The sequence below is a fragment of the Sebastes fasciatus genome, chromosome 5 (assembly GCF_043250625.1).
Source record: "Sebastes fasciatus isolate fSebFas1 chromosome 5, fSebFas1.pri, whole genome shotgun sequence".
Taxonomy (NCBI): Eukaryota; Metazoa; Chordata; class Actinopteri; order Perciformes; family Sebastidae; genus Sebastes; species Sebastes fasciatus.
The window spans coordinates 34333001-34353211 of record NC_133799.1 but is presented as its reverse complement, the minus strand read 5'-3'; the positions used below and the strand labels follow the sequence as shown (position 1 = coordinate 34353211).

The following is a 20211-nucleotide window of genomic DNA, read 5'->3' as shown; positions in this document are numbered from 1 at the left end:
CGACAGATGAACGCATTATCCTGGAACTGGAAGCTCACCGTCTGACTGCTTGGTTTTGTGTGATAGTGGAGTTCTTTGCCCTGAGGTGAGCCTTTCAGACAGCACTTAGGGCGCCTTCACACTGCCAACAGCCCTCTGGCAAAACAACACAAGGGTCTGAACCAGCGTGGGCATGTCGCTACAGCGTACTAATGAAAGGATGAATCAGCGTGGGCGTGTCGCTACAGCGTACTAATGAAAGGATGAATCAGCGTGGGCGTGTCGCTACAGCGTACTAATGAAAGGATGAATCAGCGTGGGCATGTCGCTACAGCGTACTAATGAAAGGATGAATCAGCGTGGGCGTGTCGCTACAGCGTACTAATGAAAGGATGAATCAGCGTGGGCGTGTCGCTACAGCGTACTAATGAAAGGATGAATCAGTGTGGGCATGTCGCTACAGCGTAGTAATGAACGGATGAATCAGTGTGGGCATGTCGCTACAGCGTACTAATGAAAGGATGAATCAGTGTGGGCATGTCGCTACAGCGTACTAATGAAAGGATGATTCAGCGTGGGCATGTCATTAATGAAAGGATGAATCAGCGTGGGCATGTCACTAATGAAAGGATGAATCAGCGTGGGCATGTTGCTACAGCGTACTAATGAAAGGATGATTCAGCGTGGGCATATCACTAATGAAAGGATGAATCAGCGTGGGCATGTTGCTACAGCGTACTAATGAAAGGATGAATCAGCGTGGGCATATCACTAATGAAAGGATGAATCAGCGTGGGCATGTCGCTACAGCGTACTAATGAAAGGATGAATTCATAGCCTCCTCTGGCTCCATCCCACTGCCTTCATGACCCCTCCTCTCCAAGAACTCCCACTCAATGACCTGTCCAATGGGCACAATGGGAACATGTTGGACTGTTTGTAGAATGCGTTTGTGGTTCCGGTCCATATACTAGCCCCACTAATCACTTGGTGATGTGCCCATGATCAGTTCAGGTGATTTAGGTTGGGGTATATTTAGCAAAGGACACAGCTTTTTATGTACAAAGCCTGACAGGAAGTAATACTCGAAAGGACTCCCTGATGGGCAAAAAAAGCCCCCTTGTTGGTCTCACAGGCTGACATATTGACTTGCTGGCAGCATTTTGGCTAGTTGGCTGTCAGGACATCTGTCTGGGAGCTGCCAAAGTAGGAATCTAAGATGGAAACATAACGGCTTATCACATAGCAATCACGTGTATGTAGAAAATGTAATCAAATGATGTCCTGTGCTCAAACAGTCAACACCCAATTTGTCATTTATTTGAAGCACAGCTCCAAATGGCAATGGTACAGTGACATGACACGTAAATTGCCCCTCTGTAGTCATGATCATACACTCTTACTTTAAATTCTGTGGTAGTTAATGGGACAGAAGTGGTTGTACAAGAGTGAGAAAAAAATATGAAAATTCACCATGACAAGCAGGTGAGGTTCGGAAAAAGAATACTATCATAACATCATGAGAATTCTAAACACACCTTTTATATTTACAGTATATGGAAAGATGTGACTCTGACAGTTAATTAGGTAGACATACACCTGAGAAAACTTTCCATCCCCTAGAGTTGTTGTGTGTTTTTCATTAACAATGTGATGTATTATCTATAATGTGCTTAGATATCACATGAGTAACACCCGATATTTTCACCAAAAAGTGTCCTGAAGAACTCGGAGTGACAAATGGGGTTGTTTTGCTCACCCACCCTCACATATGATGAACTTCTACTTTGTTGAAAGTCACACCTTCTCTCAAGCCGTGTGTACACGAAAACACAATTATCTCTAAATATAGCCCGGATCATGCTGCTGAACGACTAATGCACATCACTCATTATCGCCTGCCACTGTCACAGCACACACACACGCACACACACACACACAAACGCGCACACACACACACAAACAGTGTCACCTTCACCCTTACTTATAAATGACACTGAGTCACACTGTGTTGACAGTGGCATGTATGTATACAGGGATTATCATAGATAAAATACCTAATTAGAACAGATCAGACATAAAGTTAGTAGGAAGTTATGCTGCTATTGGGTATATGCATTATATATTATATATTTAAAGAGCACAATGCACAGCTCCGCCCTCTACTGGACTCTATGGGTACAGTGGGTGGAGCCCGATGGATGTTGTACGCCCTGCCGCGCCACCACATCGGCCCAAACACACTGATCCAGACCGGTTTAAGGATTAGACGCCTCAGCCCGCCTACTTCTTTATAACCTAGGCCGCTGAAACAGAGAAGTTGGGGTCCCTAGCTAACTCAGATAGAACACATCTAATATGGGTAAAGCCATGCTCTAACCCTGCAGGGTGCAAAAACAAAACAGGGTAATCCCCGGGTAATCAAGGAGCATGGGAACATGTAGGTGTATCCTGCTCAGAGGGGGGTCAGGTCCAACACACAAACTGACACACACCCCACTGTTTTCACCAGTCCTATGTCGTTCCCGTGAGCACAGACCTTAAAAAAGGAGCCCGACATGTCCAAGAGGTAGAACCGTATGAACGGACAAGGCGTCGACCATGACGTCGCCGTACATATGTCCTCGACCCTCACCCCACTAAACAAGCCGCCGACACTGCCACGCTTCGCATAAAGTGTGTGCGATAGACGTGGGAGATGCACTCACAAAGCCATCCCGCCAGGCGTTTCTTTGATTTTTGGTTTTACCGGCACACCATCACCGAAGCACACGAACAATGCTGACACAGCCCCTTAGATGGCTTACTCACTCTTAATACAACATCTTTTGCTATGAGTGTCAAATATTGTCACGGATGGGTTTACATTGGAGTTAGTTGAAAGCCTGATGCGTGACTCTAAAGGGTGTCTTGTGCATCTGTATCAAGACTGCCCAAGTGTCGGTATTTGGCGCCCAGCTGGAGTGAGACCAGGCTGGACATTTCTACCAATGTTGTTTCTAAGATCAACCAAACCATTCAAGATAAAAAAAAAATTTTAAGCTTGTATACCAACTAATTTAGGAAGCTAGAAGAGAGGTTTAACTGGATGTTATGTGCCATCAAAACAGTTTTTGACTTAAGACGCTATGAGAGCGGTGAGAGAGAACCAACACAGTTAAAGTTACGGCCTGGACAGTTAAACAATGAACTCAATCTTGTAAGCTCCATAAAGCCGAGGGGAGGTTCATAATTTGAGCAACCCCTTTAACATTGTCACATTGTTCCACCTGGTCATTTGATTTACAGTATAAGAACATGGATTATAGTTGCTTTAGACACTTGGTAATTATAATCAGTTAATTAAAGCTAGCAGCGCTGAATGGGCACTCGCACCTTTCCGCACGTTGGGGGTACCCGCTGCCGAGCATTTCCATGAAAGTCGGACACTGCACGCAACAGTTAGAGGGTATTTTCTGCGTGGAGTGCGTGGCGCTAAAGACTCTTATAAAACATGCCAAGTTTGGGGCAGATTGGACAATGTATAGTCAATTTACTTCCTCTTTCGTGTAGGCGACGCTATGACTATCACTCATATTGACACGTATATGTCTTTAGGCCTGGACTCTTATCCAGCTTGTGAAATTTGGGGCAGATTGGACAATGTAAAGTCAAGTTACAACAGCCTCCTGTGTCGTGTCGAAACATAGAAATTCGCCGGGCCGCCACAACAACGCTGTTTCGCAAAAACACAAAATATTCGCAATTTTGCATCGTGACGGTGTTGAGATTCTGCTGCCTGACTTTGAGATGGATCTCTTGAATCCTCTAGGTCTAATACATAATTGAGGAAGTCAATATGTTAGCCCTCCAAAAAAAAAACTCAATAAAAATGAATCTTTTTGTTTTCTCAATCCCCTTTTCGACTCTTTCCTGCCGGTGCCTGTGCCACCTCTAATTTTGTATTTTTTCTCCACAGTAGCGTTAGCATCGAGGCAGTCAGGCTGTTGTTAAGGTTGTGGGTGTAATTGTATTTAGCCATGCTACTCTTAACCAGTAGCTGAACCACTTGGCTGGGTGAGATGCCTGATGGCCTTCACCATCTGTACCTGACACACACACATGCACACGTCGCATGCCCACTAGCCACCTCATCACACCGTTGCACACATGTGTCACCTTAGTAGAGACAAACGCATGCCACATGCACACTGTAATAATGCAACCATACGTGTATGCATAAACACAGAGGAAACATAAATGTACACGCTCTCGTCCAGCCGAGGTCTTTGCCCCTCAGCTCTTCCAGAGGCGCAATTATTCGACATCTCACTTGTCACTGCGGTCCAAATCTACCTGGCAACCCCTTTAGGCTGTGTGTGTGGGCTCCGTGTATGAGTGTGTGTGTTTCAGAGTGTGTGTGTCTACCTGGCAGAGTCCTCGGCCAGCCTCAGTGAACAGATGGTCCTCCAGCTGGTAATAATGACCCAAGACAAACTCTTGAATTGATTATGCCTTTGTGAGGGCAGGGATACAAAGTATCACCGCCACTGTGAGAGAGAGAGAGACAGAGAGACAGAAAGAAATGAACAGCAAGTCTCAATCCAAGTATATCATGTATTCATTTAAGAAAAGCAGAAGGAAAACGTTAACAATCCTCAAAACAAAGTTTCCTCAAGATTGCAAAGTTACAGTTGTTACACTGGGCTCGGCACGACTGGTTGAATGTCATTATCACCAAGTCATTTCTTTGGTTCCATCTGCTTATGTGATATAAAAATCCATAACTGTTATTAAAAGATAATTATGGTTTATTTCAATGTATTATCATAGTTTGGGCTATCACTTCTATTATGGTAAAATTTAACTAACTACAGTAATGAGATCTGGGAACACAGCAATGTCACCTAAAAGATGTCTGATGGGACAAGAAACACAAGCAGGTAGATGATCAGACAGGTTGTTATCAAGCCAACAGTTTATCTAGTCCAGGGGTCTGCAACCTGCGGCTCCGGAGCCACATGTGGCTCTTTAGCTCCTCTCCAGTGGCTCCCTGTGGATTTTTAAAAGTGGAAATGAATAACTGTTTTTTGTTTACATTTTCATTTTTATTTATCATTGTTGTAGGACGGAGTATTAGGGCCACATTGAGGGAAAAAAAACAAATCCAAGATTTCGAGAATAAAGTCATAATATTACGAGATTATTATTACATAATATTAGAAGTAGTAATTTGACGTGTCATTTTATTTTTCCCTCGTAAAGTTATGACTTTATTCTCGTAATATTACAACTTTTTTTCTCGTAAGGTTATGACTTTATTCTCACAATATTACAACTTTTTTTCCCGGAAAGTTATGACTTTTTTCTCGTAATATTATGACTTTATTTCGAAATCTCAGATTTGTTTCCCTCAATGTGGCCCTAATACTCCGTAGTACATTGTCTCTTTGGCCCTCACTGCATTAGACTTATATACTATATACCTTCATCACAATGATCAAATGTTTTGCAACTCCAGACAGATTTTTTTTTTTTTTTCTTTGCCTAAAATGGTTCTTTTGATAGTAAAGGTTGCTGACCCATGGTCTAGATGATCTGGCTGATTCATCAGCAAATAGTTAATGGTCTCAGGGAGCATTATCTTAAGTATCATTCAACTCTTGTTTAAGTTATTTTACATCCTGATTCTCAGATCAGAGAAAACTCGCTTTATTTATTTCTCAGATTTTCCAATTTGTCTGTAATTTCCTCAGTGTATCATCGGAGCAACTGTTCCCTCTTCCGCTCCTCTGAGTTCTGATTTTATTTTTTCATTTTCTTCAACAGCGGTGCGACACAGTGCAGCAACATTGCCTTCTGCAAACACAATTTAATAGTGTCAATGTCTGTTTTTAATCAAATGTATGCAGTGTTTTGTTTACACTGCTATCACCCACTTGAATCATCTAAAGTACTTCATTTGGAGGTAAAACTGAAAGTAAACACACCCAAAATAGCAGTAATGATTCCTCATTGCACAGGGGAACTTCTGCGAGTACAACACTACAAGTTGTAATAAACAAAAATGATCTTTTAAAGGTTATGTTGATAACATTTGTATGTAAACAAATCCTTTCATATGTATATATATTTACAAAGCTTTTAGAAAGGTTGCTGAATAAAAGTGTGGCTTTTCCTCCAAAGAATTATTATGACTGTGAATTAATCATTTTTTAAATTGTGTCCAAAATGAATATTATGTTTATCTTTGTGGAAGATGTCCGGTTCCCACTTCCCTAACGAGGCTTATGAGCCAACAGTATAACAACGTTGGTATGATGTGATATACATCTGTGTTGTCAGTGATCAAGTTGCCAGTTAGTGTGGAAAAAAACAGATAAATGGGTGAGTTTGACACTGATGACTCCATCAGGCTGCAGAATAAGTGAATATTTACCGTGGCAACAAGTGGCAACTCATGTTAGCACATATTAGCTGTTCTAGTTTAATCGTCTGAACAACAATAACTCATGAAATTACAATTACAACCAAGACGGTTTAGGTGAGTTTTGTTTCGGTCCAGTTTGACTGAACTGTTAGTGACTCAGCCGCACCGTCAGGGAGGTGGAGCGTGAGAACCCGAAGATGGTGACGAGAAGTTAATGTCGCGCTGCTGTAAAGCGTTATCGGTACCATTGTATCGGAGCCGTTTTGCGAGTACGTGTACATGTACATGAGCACGGTATCGGACCCGATACTGGTATCGGTATCGGTACATCCCTACAAACTGGCAACCATTTGTTTTGAAGTGAATGCAATGGAACGGGGGAGGGAGAATGTGACACGTAGACAGCTTTAAAGGTTAAATCAAAACTAATATATACTAATTGTAACAGTAGGTCCTTTTTTTTTTCTTTTTTAGGTGCATGAATTTAGTTTCACATTCAGAAATCTGATTTATTCACTGTTGGTGGAAACAAGGATGTTTTTCAAATTTCAACATTTCTAGCAAAATTAGCGTGACAGCTGGATGGAAAACATTGTTGCTCACAGCAAGAGAGAGGAACAAGGACAGAGAGATTTTGAGAGAGAGAAGGAGAAAAAAATTAAGTAATAGCAAGGCTGATGGACAGAGCGGGAGAAAGAGAGAGATGGCTGAACGTCAAAATCTCAGTCAACCCTGAGGCAATGGGTAATTTAGATGTGAACGCGTTCAAGTATTCCGAGCAAAATGAGGCGCACACACACAGCAGGCAGAGTGCCCTTACTGCAGGGCCTATTAGTCATCATTGGCAGTGTGTGCAGTGCCTGGGCTGAGTGGTCATATCATGGCCAATGGCTCAATAAAGAAGCTGGGATGATGCATACTGACAACGAGACAACTTTATAAATGAGCACTAAACGTAACAAGGTGAAGATAATATACCCTTTTTTTTGGCCAAACATGGACTTAAAAAGTGATGATTTGCAAATCCATAGACAATACTATTCAAGCTGTCCATGTACCAAAACAAACATGGAACTCTACTGCAGTAATGGCTCAAATGAAGGAGATGAAAGCTTCAAAATAGGCTTTGAAAGATTCTCACCGTACATCATGCCAAAGGGTCTGCAGGTCAGACTGTGATTTCCATCTTGCCAATGTGCTTGAAAGTGTTCCTATAATCATGTGATAAATGCATTAGCTTTCATATACTCATATGAAGTGAGTAACACTTGGTGGTGTTGACTGGTTTGTACCACAGTGTGCAATCACCACTAAGTGCGCAGCATGAACCTGCTATCAGTGAAAAAGCTCCAAATGCCCACTGTTTACTAGCCTACCTACCTGCTCTGCACCAAAGTGCAGGCAGACACAGTTAGAGACCAGAGAGCTCCCTCAACAGTTGGTAGAGACCAAATTCGGAGCTAAAAGAAAGTAAATATTGGACTTGCATTCCTCAGGCGGACAGAAACATCATTCCAAATGATTGATAATGTTGTTCTGTAGCTTCTGGATGTGTAAATAAGCAACTGAATGCCAACAAGTTCACCATACTAACTTAAAAGATCCTAAAAGGTGATATTACAACTGCTTTCTGCTGCCCCTAAGTGGCCAAAAATTGCAGGATTAATGTTAAGTACTTATTGCGTAATAGTGAATGTTAGCATACTGACACACTAAACTAGTTTAGTTATACCCATACCTGCTAAACATCAGTATGCTAGCATTGTCATTGTGAGCATGTTAGCATGCTGATGTTAGCCTCGGAGCGGCTAACATGACTGTAGACTCTTATGCTGTCTTCAAATTACGGTGACCAGACGTCACGGTTTTTATATAGACGTTTATCATGTTCAACTCATTCATTAATTTGTGCGCATGAGATAAGTATACAGAGAGCCAGCACAGCGCACTGCTGCAAAGTGATGTTGCGTGTCGTCAAGCCACAATTACACATGGACACGGAAGATCCGCTGGTTACTTTTAGTGCAGTTTTGAACAACAGAACCCTCCGTGCTTATGTGCACATCAAACGTGTCATTTTGATTAATTATTCTGCACAGTTCCTTCTGTGCATCAACAGGCATGTAGGTGAAAAATAGTGATTCACTTAAACCTCTTCACTCCACTAATAACTCCCTCAGGACCGTCCGTTCCTGTCAGTCTTTCACCCGGTGTCTCCATCCTGACCAAAAAGTCCTCTGAGCTCCACAATGTTTATTATAACAGCCTGAGGTCGTGGCGAGCAACATGCTGTCATAGAGATTGTTCGGGTTCAAAACTAAAGTTGAAAAATGATTTCCGTAGGCCCAGACAACAATATGTTTTCTCTGAGGAAAACTCTCTACAGGACTCCCAAACGGTCAGTGCGTCATGACGGGGCTAGTCCTGTGATTAAAGGGGGTGAAAGTAGTGAATGTGATGAGTCCTGATTATCACAGCCTCTAGTTCACCCCCTATAATAATGCCTTCTTTCTGATCCCACTCCGTACTCAAATGCGCCACAGGTGCGGCAAGTTAGCCATCCTGATGAAAATGCCTATGATGCGTGCATATTAGCGCATGCACAGGCGTGCAGTACACTCAAGGGTCCGGGTGTGGGGGTTTGAAAATATGGTCACCCTACTTCAAATAGAACTTGTGAGCTTGTGGTTATGACATGAGAAGTCGTGTACACAATTTGCTTGTCTTTAAAGTGTTTAAGTCAGGAGAACAACACTGCTAGGCAACTGCAACATGCAGTTGTCGGCGTCTAAATGCCACCGATGCTAACAATTTAGCAAGCTAGCGAGCTGGTAAAGTAATGCAGGAAATGCAAGGGCATGATGGAAAAAGATGAGGCTGTTGGGAAAATCAACATTTGTCTCGGACTTGAATAAAATTACAAAGAAAAAAAATTACAATGAATTAAATTACCAGCCACCGAAAAATTAACTTCCTAGGCTTCCGCCATTTCTGAAAATGTCACCAACCACGGTACAACTTGTGAACTCTGAGCTTTCAGAAAATTTCTACTTACAAGGTCGTGAATATCACAAGAGGTGTGGGGGTGTTCATATGGACTCTTCTGGTGAACACGGTTAACACAACCCCATTAGTCTTGTTGTAGTTTTAACGTTTTAATCGGTCCTATTGATTATGATAACATTTTAGTCACCATGCTTTATTGCTAAGATTTGAGGACATGGTGACTTTGCAGTCCAACAGGGTGAGCAGCAGGAGAGGTCATGAAGACTGATTGTAAACAAGCCCACAATGTAGCCATATCATCTACAATCAGGTAGTTAAGCCAGTATATCAGACTGTGCAGGGGTGGTGTTGCGGCTGATCTGAATCAATCGAGTAAACTGCTTACACCACTAACGCTATTTCACAGTCTTTTTAATTTCATTCCCACCAGAAGCATGCACCATATAAGCCAACAGCAATATGATGGACTTGCTGCTAATTGGACAATGGACGACAGTGTCACATCGGGCTCATACCTGCATCGTCAGCAATCTAAACAACCACGTGATGGCATAGGCAGATCAGAAATCAGAATCAGATACCCCATGATCAACCAATAACAGCATTGTGCATAACACCTAGCAACAGGCTCAGCCACACCTCCTTAATCACTTGTATGTTGAGAGTTCTTGTCAGGTATTTTCTTGGCTAGGTTAAGAAATCTCAGAGAGTATTCTCAGAATGTTTGTGAGTATGGCCGCAGGGCTGGCTGGGAAGATATCAGCAGGGGAGAGCTGTTTCATAACATAAAGGGGATGGCTAGAGGTGTGAAGAAGGCTTGATTTTTTTTCATGCTCTCTACAACTACATTGATCTTTTAACTGTCATGCTTTCAATTCCCAATTTCAGTCACACTTTTTTTCATCGAGTTGCCTGTTATTCTTTCTGTATCCTGTCATATTTCACACTGTAGATGTCGTAGTAATAGAGTAACCTTTCTGCATATCTTTAATCACACACAGACACACACTCTCAATCACACAGACTCAATCATGTGCATGCAGTGCCACACACACACACACACACACACACACAAGATTGTCAGATTAAAATGCATTGGCTGTGTGCAATCATGCAAACAAACACACCGACAGACATACGGTGATATTTAATATTTCCTTTAGAATCCCAGGGTGAGCTTTAATACGAGCACAGCTTGACAAGGGAAGGCTTACGCAACAAAAGGCTTGCTCTCTCACAGCAGGAGATGTGACCTTTCACATCCAGGCATGCATGCAAATATGCATACACACACGCACACACACACTCACACACACACACACACTACCAAATAAATCACGTGAGTGACATTTGTAAACGCGTATCTCTTATGACCATTTATTCAACATTACGCGAGTGATGCGTGCCGAGAGGTGGTAACATCTGGGTGATAGGTGATATACTGACTTGGTAATTAAGAGGTGGTAGAAAAATATCCATATGAAAAAAGAAATTTAAAAAACTTTTTAAAAACTTAACCTACACTATCATGTATGGTATATAACTTTAAAATTATATTTTTCTGGATTGATGGGTGAATGGTGTTTCTCTTTACATATTTGTATTAATTCAAATGCAGACATGAAGGTAGCATTCGGGCATCGACAGCATACATCCAATGACGGACATGATGGAGTTAAATCTACGGTCAGTAATCTTAAGAAAGTAGCAAGTGTAAACTAGATTTTCAAAAAGATCCAACCGATAACCAAGCCCAGTGTTGCCAACTCTTTTCCATTGAAAGTAGCGAGCAGCACTGGCTCCAAAAGTCCCTAAATCTAGAGAGAAAGTCGCCAACACTGACAGTCTGTCCCTTCAGGCCTCCTACACTTCCGATTCCACAATGCCACTGGATATCGGGACGGCGTTTGGTCAATGCCGCTCGGCATCAGAGACTAACCCACAGGGTACCCCTCTTGCGTTTTCCAGGAACCAGGGACGGTGTGTAAATATCTGCTCGTTACATACATAGTGTCATTTCAAAATAAACTTCCGTTTTCATAGGAAGTTAGGTTTAGGCATCACAACAACCGTTGCAACCTTTTTTCAATCCCTGGTCTGTCCCAACAGAATGACCTTGAGCTCTTAACAACTGTTTTAGAGAAGTGACAACCAACAAGGCCTCACTTACTTTGGAGGATTGTCCCCACCGATTCATCCTTTCAAATGTTTGTACAGTAGATGTGTGGGTGCTGTAAGCATAGATATAGATTTGTCCTCAGGTAGTTAAAAAAAACAGATCTAGTGATCAGTGCGAGTATCAGACTTTTGAAGAAAAATGTGAGGCTGTGATTGATGAAATGTACAGTCAGAGAATGAGTGGGAAGGATTTGAGCTGTGGGCTCAGAGAGCGAGAGAGATGTGGGATGCTAGGATGCGTAGCAAGTTTTGAGGTTCAAGGACTATGCATCCACAGGCACTCATTACAGGATCCAAAAAGGCCAGACTCATGACTTCCTCTGCAAACTTTCTTTGAGTGCAGGCTGTAGATCCACAGTTATCCCAGACTGGTTTCCTGGCAGAGTGGAAAGGCCTCTGAAGCAGCAGACAAAACTCTCCACTGAAACCAATACTAATGAAATTCTCCGATACTGTATATCTACCACATAACTCTAAACTGTCCACTGAAACCAGTGCAAATGAAATTGTATGAATCCCATTTAAACTGTATGGCACTAGCGCTCCCCACTGAAACCAATACTAATGAAATCCTCTGAAACAGCATTTTGACCAATAACACTTTCTATTGCAGGACATCAGTTCTTCTGGACAGCATGGCTTTTTCGTGTTTGTTCTGTTGGAAACGCTGCCGTGGACTCTCAACTACAGTATTGTTTCTTTTAATGTTAAGGACTCTAACAAAATCTAACGTGATGTTATCTCAACAACCGACCTGTACCCTCTTACCGAGCATGACCAAAGTGACGAGGAGGGCGAAAGATCGAGCCCTGGACATTGGCAAGAATTGGAGTCTTTCATATAAAGTGACTGTATGCAACTTTTTGACAGTAGCCACTGTGCCAATTCCAAGATAATGACACAATATATTTGCCTTTAGTTTCCAATATTTGCTTGAGTTAGTAGCTTTAAAAATATCATTTTAGGTGACCTGACTCAGGACATGATTCAAACTTTTTTTTTTTTTAAATGTCATTATCTCGAGATCACAATTTAATTATGTTGTTATCTCAAGAAAACAAGCTTTGTTATCTCGAGATAATTAACTTGCTATCACAAGAAAACAAAAAGACGTTTTCTTTTATTACTTATAATGTTTGTGTCAAATCAGCCGAAGGGTAAAACGTAATCAAACAGCCCAGATCGAGCTTACAGCATGGATGTATACATCTATATCCATGGCTGACAGTGATGGACTTCAGGAAGTTAGCAGAAGGATACTCTAGACTATGTCCGTTTTTCAAAATAAGGTGTTAAAAAGGGTATACGGAAATTACCTGTTTCCCTTATAAATTAAAAAGAAAATACCAAAAAAGTGTGAGGGAAATGTCTTAATTTTTTTGTGTTTTTGTCTGCTGGAAAAAAATAATAATTAATGAATAATACCTGACGATGGCTGATACATTTGAGTTGAAGACATTTCTGACTACATTTAAAGGCATTTACCGTGGGCTGATTTGACCCGAACATTATAAGTTATAATTGATAACGAGGTAATTATTGTGTTATCACGAGATATCAGAGCTTGTTTTCTCGAGATAACAACATAATTTACTTGTGATCTCGAGATAACGGTATTAAAAAATGTTTGAATCATGTTCGTTTTGGGCTTCCGTACAAATTCAAGGGATATTAGCAATCCCTGTTGATTTTTATTTTCAATATTCATTGTATTGTATTTATGTATAATTTTCGTTGTATCTACAGGTTAACTAGCTAATTGGAAAGTTGCATAAAAACTTTGATAATTTCTTGAACAATTAAAGCTCTGTGTTTGTAGTACTAATTACAGTCTGCTGAATGTACATTACGGTTTGGGCATACTGGGCGCGTGAGCAGCGCCTGGCGGCTGCCTTGCTGAACTGCTGCGAGACTCATGCGTCGGTTGTCAACACCAGCTGCGTTTCTGCTGCGTTTCTGCTGCTGCTGCTGTTGGCCCTTTCTCTCTGCATAGAGTTTGCCTTTCATAATGGCCATTTCATTATAAATGTAATATTTATTTTAGACAGAGAAAGGATAAGAATCGTGTGGTAATTTGTAAATAATAGTAATAATCCACATTAAAACCCCGTACTATATTCATTCATGGAGCCCTGCAAGTCACTGCATGTTCTACAACACTGTCCTGCAAATATTTTAGGATAAAAGCCTTGTGTAAACAAATGAAGGAATACTGTCTACAGAAAAAAAACGCTTGAGGTATTTTATTTTGAAATCAAAACAGGAAGTGTTGATTAAAAAATAAGTCTTTACTTTTTTTCATCTCCATTACATATTCTACAGATAGACTTCAAAACTGTAGTAAAGTCTTGCTGGTATGATGTTAATATACTGTCAAACGATCATTGTCACTCTCTGTTGTTGCTGTGAACTGCGCACGGCTCGCGGAAAAAATAGGCGAGACCTCGGATCTCTGGAAGAGACGCAGCTGACACGCAGTCTCACGAGGGCTTTGTGGCTGCTCTAACCTGTTAACATGGACGCCAAAATAATAAAAAAACAAAAGGTTCCGCAGCCGCCACGCGCTTCTGACGTTCCCAGTGTGTCCAGACCATTACTGTTTCAATGTAAGGGTGCTCCGATCGATTGACCACTGATCGTTATCAGCCAATATTCGTTCTAAATAGTTTGATCGGTGGTCTCTATAAAAGGCAAAATTGAAACATTTTCAATACTCATTCGCCTTCTTGTCGCCTGCTCTTTAATTCGCTCCGAGAGCGACAAAGCTGGACTCACACTCACACTTTATCTGGTCTATTTTTTCCGTGAGCCTCGAATCACTGCTGAGAGAGATGAGCAGACACACATAAAGACACATGCAGAGGAGCGGAATCACTTGTTGATCGTCATGGAGAAATAGCTTCGAATAGACCCTGTGATTGGTGATCGGAGAGGCCGATACTGCTTCCAGCAATCGGTGAATCAGCCCCAAATATCCTGATTGGAGCACCCTTATTTCAAATGCAATACTGCATCTGACTGGCTGTCGACCGCTACGTGCATCTACAGTATGAGTTTCTATCAGTCTAGCAAAAAAATGCACATGAAGTGCACAAGATCCAAGCGGCATCAAACTCTGACCGTGATTGTGTTGGTCTGACCCATTTCCCAGACTGAAAACTGCTGGCATCCACAGCCAGCCTGCTGAGCTCTGGGGCAGTTGGCTGCCGGTGAGACGGCTCTGTCTGGTAATGTGTTGGCTGGGCCACTGTTAACTTGGGCTGGGATCTGTCTCCATGGCCATCTGGACTGCTGGTCCATCTAGTTCCACCACTTTGATCTCTTCATCTCCATCTGTCTCACTGACTTGACCCAGTGACTGACTTTGTATGCATCCGTGTGACTGACTTTAGATCTCTCTGTATGCCTGTCTGACTGACTGACTGACAGGATTTATGTGCTTCTATCTGTCAATCAGACCGAGTGACGCGTCTATTCGACTGACTAATTAAGTGGTTTATCTCTTTAAATCACTGAGTGTTTTATCGCCGTGCTATTGTGAGAGCGCCGTATCCAAGAGACAAAGCCAGTCGCCACACATGTACACTACTGAACTCCATCGGTATTTACAGCTTATGTGAATGTTTCTACCTGTTTTTTATGGGACTGATAGAGGTTGTATTAATACAGCATGAAACTTACCATATGAAACCTTGCTGTCGCGATGCATTTGTTCCTCAAAATGAATGACTAAAAGAGGAAGATAAATGCAAATGTTTTTCCAAATACAGATAACTATGTCCAACAATCCAAATGTCCGGACTTCCCCACACTCCAAATCCACAACTCATCAGGTTTGCAATGGGTCTACCAGAGTCGACTTGGGGTGCAGATTTTATCATATTTCAATCAAAAATTCGATTAACTTTCTCACCTCTTATAACAAGACTTGGTCAAAACCGAGTATATGGCTGGACCGTATGTGGTCAGTCTGTGAATTTGTTGCTAAATTGTTACACAAATAGTCAGTGGTTATGTCTATAATGTTAAATCCAGTAAGTCTTTCTTAATGTACTGAAGTAGCCAGTGTGGTCGTTGATAAGGTGGGTGAACTACTGGGTAGAGATGGGTAGGTTCCAGAGGAGGATGTGGGTATAATACAAATGGCTTTTTGGCTATTAAGTGGATATACTGTAAACCACCAGAGAAAGAAGTGGGTAAACTCTGTATACCCTCCACTACACACTGGAAGTAGCATATGACAACATTGTAAAGCTATGCATAACAAAAAGTCAAGAAATATTGTAAATTAAGTTGCAAGAACAGTTTTTTCCACTTATATCTAAATATTTGATTGAAAGACAACTTATAAAAGAAGCAAATGACATTCAGTAAATGGTAACATTTACTAGTCAGTATATTATACATTTTATACAAGGTGAAAAGGTATGACATACAAAGTAAAGTATTTGAGTTTTTTATTAAAGCATGGGTATCAAAAGCATTCATCATATAAGTGGTGTTTAACAATATATAACTATACATCACTGACGTTGTTGCTGCCGTATTTATTCCTAGATGGAGTGTTGATGGAGCAGCTTCAATGTTTGCAAAGCCTGGCACCCATCGATACAAACTCCATTCAGAAAACAGGCATTTTAAAAGTTGCTTGCTTGTCGTCTCTGCCGAAATTATGCCTGGATGACGTTATTTTGAGTGTTGATGGAGCAGCGACAATGTTAGCATAGCCTGGCATTGATCGACCCGAACTCCATTCAGAAAACAAGCATTTTAAAAGTTGTTTGCTTGTTGTGTTGCGGAGAGACTTGACAAAGCATGAATTCTGTCTTTTTACAAATCGACATCATAATGTCGTTGTTTCTGCATCATTTTGATCCGTTTATTGCAATTAAATCACAGCACAGTCTGTTTATTTTGGGTTCATAGCGCAGTAGCGACGTGTGGCTTGCTAGATACAGTCCATGCAATGACGCTGTATGTGAATACAGCTCGCCGCCGGGTGATGTTATTAACCCAGACACGACGGCGTTCTTCTACAACACTTCCACAACATGTACAAAGCAGCAACAGTGGTTATTTCTTCCATGGCTGATGGAGGAAATAGAGGAAAGCAAGGCAAAAATGTGCTTCGCGCTTGGTGTTTATGTACGGTAACACAATACGAAGTAACAGCATGACATAACTTAAACGAATATAAACAATAGCACATGCACAAAAACAGCACTATGTAATGATACATTGAACCGCTGACACGCTCCCCAGAAAAAGCAAACACAGAACTGTTTTCTGCTTTTCCTTTTGAAAGAGCAACGGCCAATGAGGAAACTCCAACAGTCGGCCGACCAATCCTGTAACTTCATCACTCACTCAGACTCAGCGACAGACTGTTGCGTTTGTAGGGCTTTCCCTCTGCGGTCCAGCCAAAAAAGAGGCCCAAGGGAATTCTATGTGAGGACTGTACTGTCTCCCATCCATGAGACAGCCCCAAATGGGTATATATATGCAATGCAGCACTGTGTTTTGGGCATTCGATCAGTGTTTGATCATCATTTTGATCAGTGCATGTTTCTAACTTGCAACCCGGAGTCTCTATTTCTCAGTTTTTTGGCGACACTGACTGTTTTTCAACAATACATGTAGGGGTTGACCGCTGAGCCACAGGGCCGGCCTGGAATAGAATAATCATAATAATAAAGAAGATCTCTCTTTTCACATCGGTGTCATTACCTCTCCATGGTCTTAATTAACTGTGACAAAACTGTAATTTATATATGTGCAGGATCCCTGGAGGGTAGGAAGAAGAGGACAGGGGGAAGGAGAGTGATGGTGGAGAGAGAGAGAGAGAGACGAGGGAATGTGGAGGGGTTTGGTGGTAAGCAGCACGGCAAAAAGCACATTCGACCAAGGACTTTTTTTTCCTTTTGGAAATTCCATAATGAAATAATCAACCCTCACTCTGAGTGTGATAAATTTGGCCGGGACCCTGTGATTAATCACTGGCTTTAGAAAACCAAATACTGTAAATTAAATTATAGCGCAGAGAGGTTCACTTCCTCCCTTCCATGCTTTATTGGCTGTTCCATAATAAACCATTAAGCGGTAACAAGAAAACAAAATATGACGCAACAAGGAAAATCCATTTAAATTGATGAACAAATTAGTAAATGTTACAGGGGGAAGTGGATGTTGGTACTTTGTTTCACATAGCAACACGGTTGTTTGGTTAATTAGCTGTTCCACTGTAATTAACATGGGAATGATTAACAGTAATCCTTGTATATTACAAATTAACAGGGCTATTTAAAATCTGGCCAGAGAACATGCCACTCAGATTAATGAATGCACACGACTGTCACAGATCATCAGCGTCATCTTCACATCATGTGCGGCGACGTCTGATTTCCTCTCGTGCATTTGAGTGGCATCGCTAATGTTCTGTTGATTCAATACAACATGCAAAAAATTATCAATTCAGAAGGTCAAATCATTTTATGTTTACAGCCGCAATTCTTTGTTTAGCCCTTCATCATCGTCTCTCTCTTAGATAATTAAGAGCACCGTGACCTTATGGCATCACATCCTGTTTACCAATCTCCCATCATCCCTCAGGCTTTCCATATGACAGATGAGTATGAGAAATACCTTTAGCCCCTTTATCTCTGCCTTTTTATCATAGCAGCAGAAATCCACTGAGAGCCATTGATTGGATGGTCCGCAATTCATCTTGGTGGTAATTGGAACAAACACTGCTTAATGCCAGCGAGGACCAAAATGGCTGGCAGAGCAGGAAGCTCCTCTCTCTAGAATGCCAAAGAAGTGCAATACGATTCGTACGATTGCTATGTGGCTTGGTTAAAAGGCCACAATGGTTATTGTACAGGGCAAATCTGCTCCATGTCCTGTTAAATACAGCTCCCCCGAAAAGAAGTTGCAAAAAGTGAGCATGTCCTTAAAGGTCCCATGTTGTAAAAAGTGAGATTTTCATGTCTTTTATATTATAAAGCAGGTTTAAGTGCTGTATAAATACTGGTAAACTATCAAAACGCTCAATATACGGAGAAATACACACATATTCAGATATTGTGCGTTTGAAACAAGCCGTTAGGATTTCTGTCCATTTGTGATGTCACAAATATACAATATTTAGACCATTACACGGTTTTAAACATAGACATTCTAAATGTGACCCAGTTTATTTCCTGTTGCAGTGTATGTAAATAACATCAGCTGACAGGAAGTAAACATGGACCCAAGCTGTTGCCTAGCAACGCAATTCTGTTGCAATTTCGTCGCAATTCCGTCGAGTGCGCTAAAACAGAGCATTTCAGACAGAGCATTTTCATACAGGCATATTGAGGCCGACAGTATGAGGAAAATAACGTTGTTTTTTTTTAACATTACAGCATGCAAACATGTTCTAGTAGGAACACAAAATACAAGTATGAACCTGAAAATGAGCACGATATGGAACCTTTAAATTGAGGTAGACCCCCATAGGGTAAAAACTACATAATAGATTCCATCATGAAACTTCCCCAGTTTATTACTTACATTAAGACAAGTATTATTTTTTTGTATTACAAGTTTTCTGACATTTTATGTTTGAAAATGCAAATGAGGCATTATCTTATTAAATATAGGCGAGTTTGAATACATTTACGGAACAGAAGTCTGACTATTGGATAATGCAATGCTCAAAAAGTGGTTCTATGGTGTAATGGTTAGCACTCTGGACTCTGAATCCAGCGATCGGAGTTCAAATATCGGTAGGACCTGAATTTTCACGATCACGAAGCAAATAACAATAATACCCGAGATAAGCTTTGAACTATAAAATAATGGTTTTCAAACTTTTCTGCAAATTTCCCCACTGTGGGAATAATAAAGGAATATCTTATCATATCTTAAAATTCTTGTTTCATTTCATTGACATATTGGAGTCAAACGTTTTTACAAGGGGGATTTTGGATATATCATTTTATCACTCCATAAATCAGAAAGTACTGTGAAGATACTGTGAAAAAAAAATCAATTGTCACTATGTTTTTAGTAAACAGCAACCTCAGGTGCTGAAAAGTGAAGCCGATGCGGAAGTGCCAAGAACTGCAGTTCCTCTAATGGCCACTTGAGGCTGGCTCCAAAATGGAGTCAATCCCCACGGACCTACATGTTAAAATGCCCAACTTTACAGCAGAAATAAACAGACCTTTTTACAAACTTTTTACAGCGTGGTACACAAAATTGTCTCTATAGCTAATTTCCCCGTGCAAGTTCTTTAAGAATGTACTTAAGTGCTATACTTGAGTAAATGTATCTACCACTGGCTATTGTTTTGCAAATCACTCAACCTCATTAGGCTAATTTTGTCTATTTGTCACAGTGTTCTTATGAAAGCAAGGACTTATTAAACACACTCAACCTTCTGTACTTTGCTTTAAAAAAAAAAAAACGGTGCTTGTCTTTGACATTTTTGCACAAATCTAGACCTGAATGTTTGTTGGATACAGAATCCATTTAGGATTACAATGTGTGCATTACAGGGAAATGAATAACCTTTTACACGTTACCTTATGCTAGATATGTAGTCTGACGAGGCCACACGGCGTCGAAAACAGAATGGAGCAGCTCATTGTAATGCA

General features: G+C 41.1%; 1 protein-coding gene across 1 annotated transcript in view; it reads right to left on the bottom strand.

Moving 5' to 3' along the window:
• naaladl2 (N-acetylated alpha-linked acidic dipeptidase like 2) overlaps positions 1-20211 on the bottom strand; it is a 534957-nt gene that overhangs the window by 366311 nt on the left and 148435 nt on the right. The window contains exon 3 of the mRNA XM_074636907.1: positions 4387-4508. The gene's annotated coding sequence lies outside the window, so the exon portion shown is untranslated. The remainder of the gene's footprint in view (positions 1-4386; positions 4509-20211) is intronic.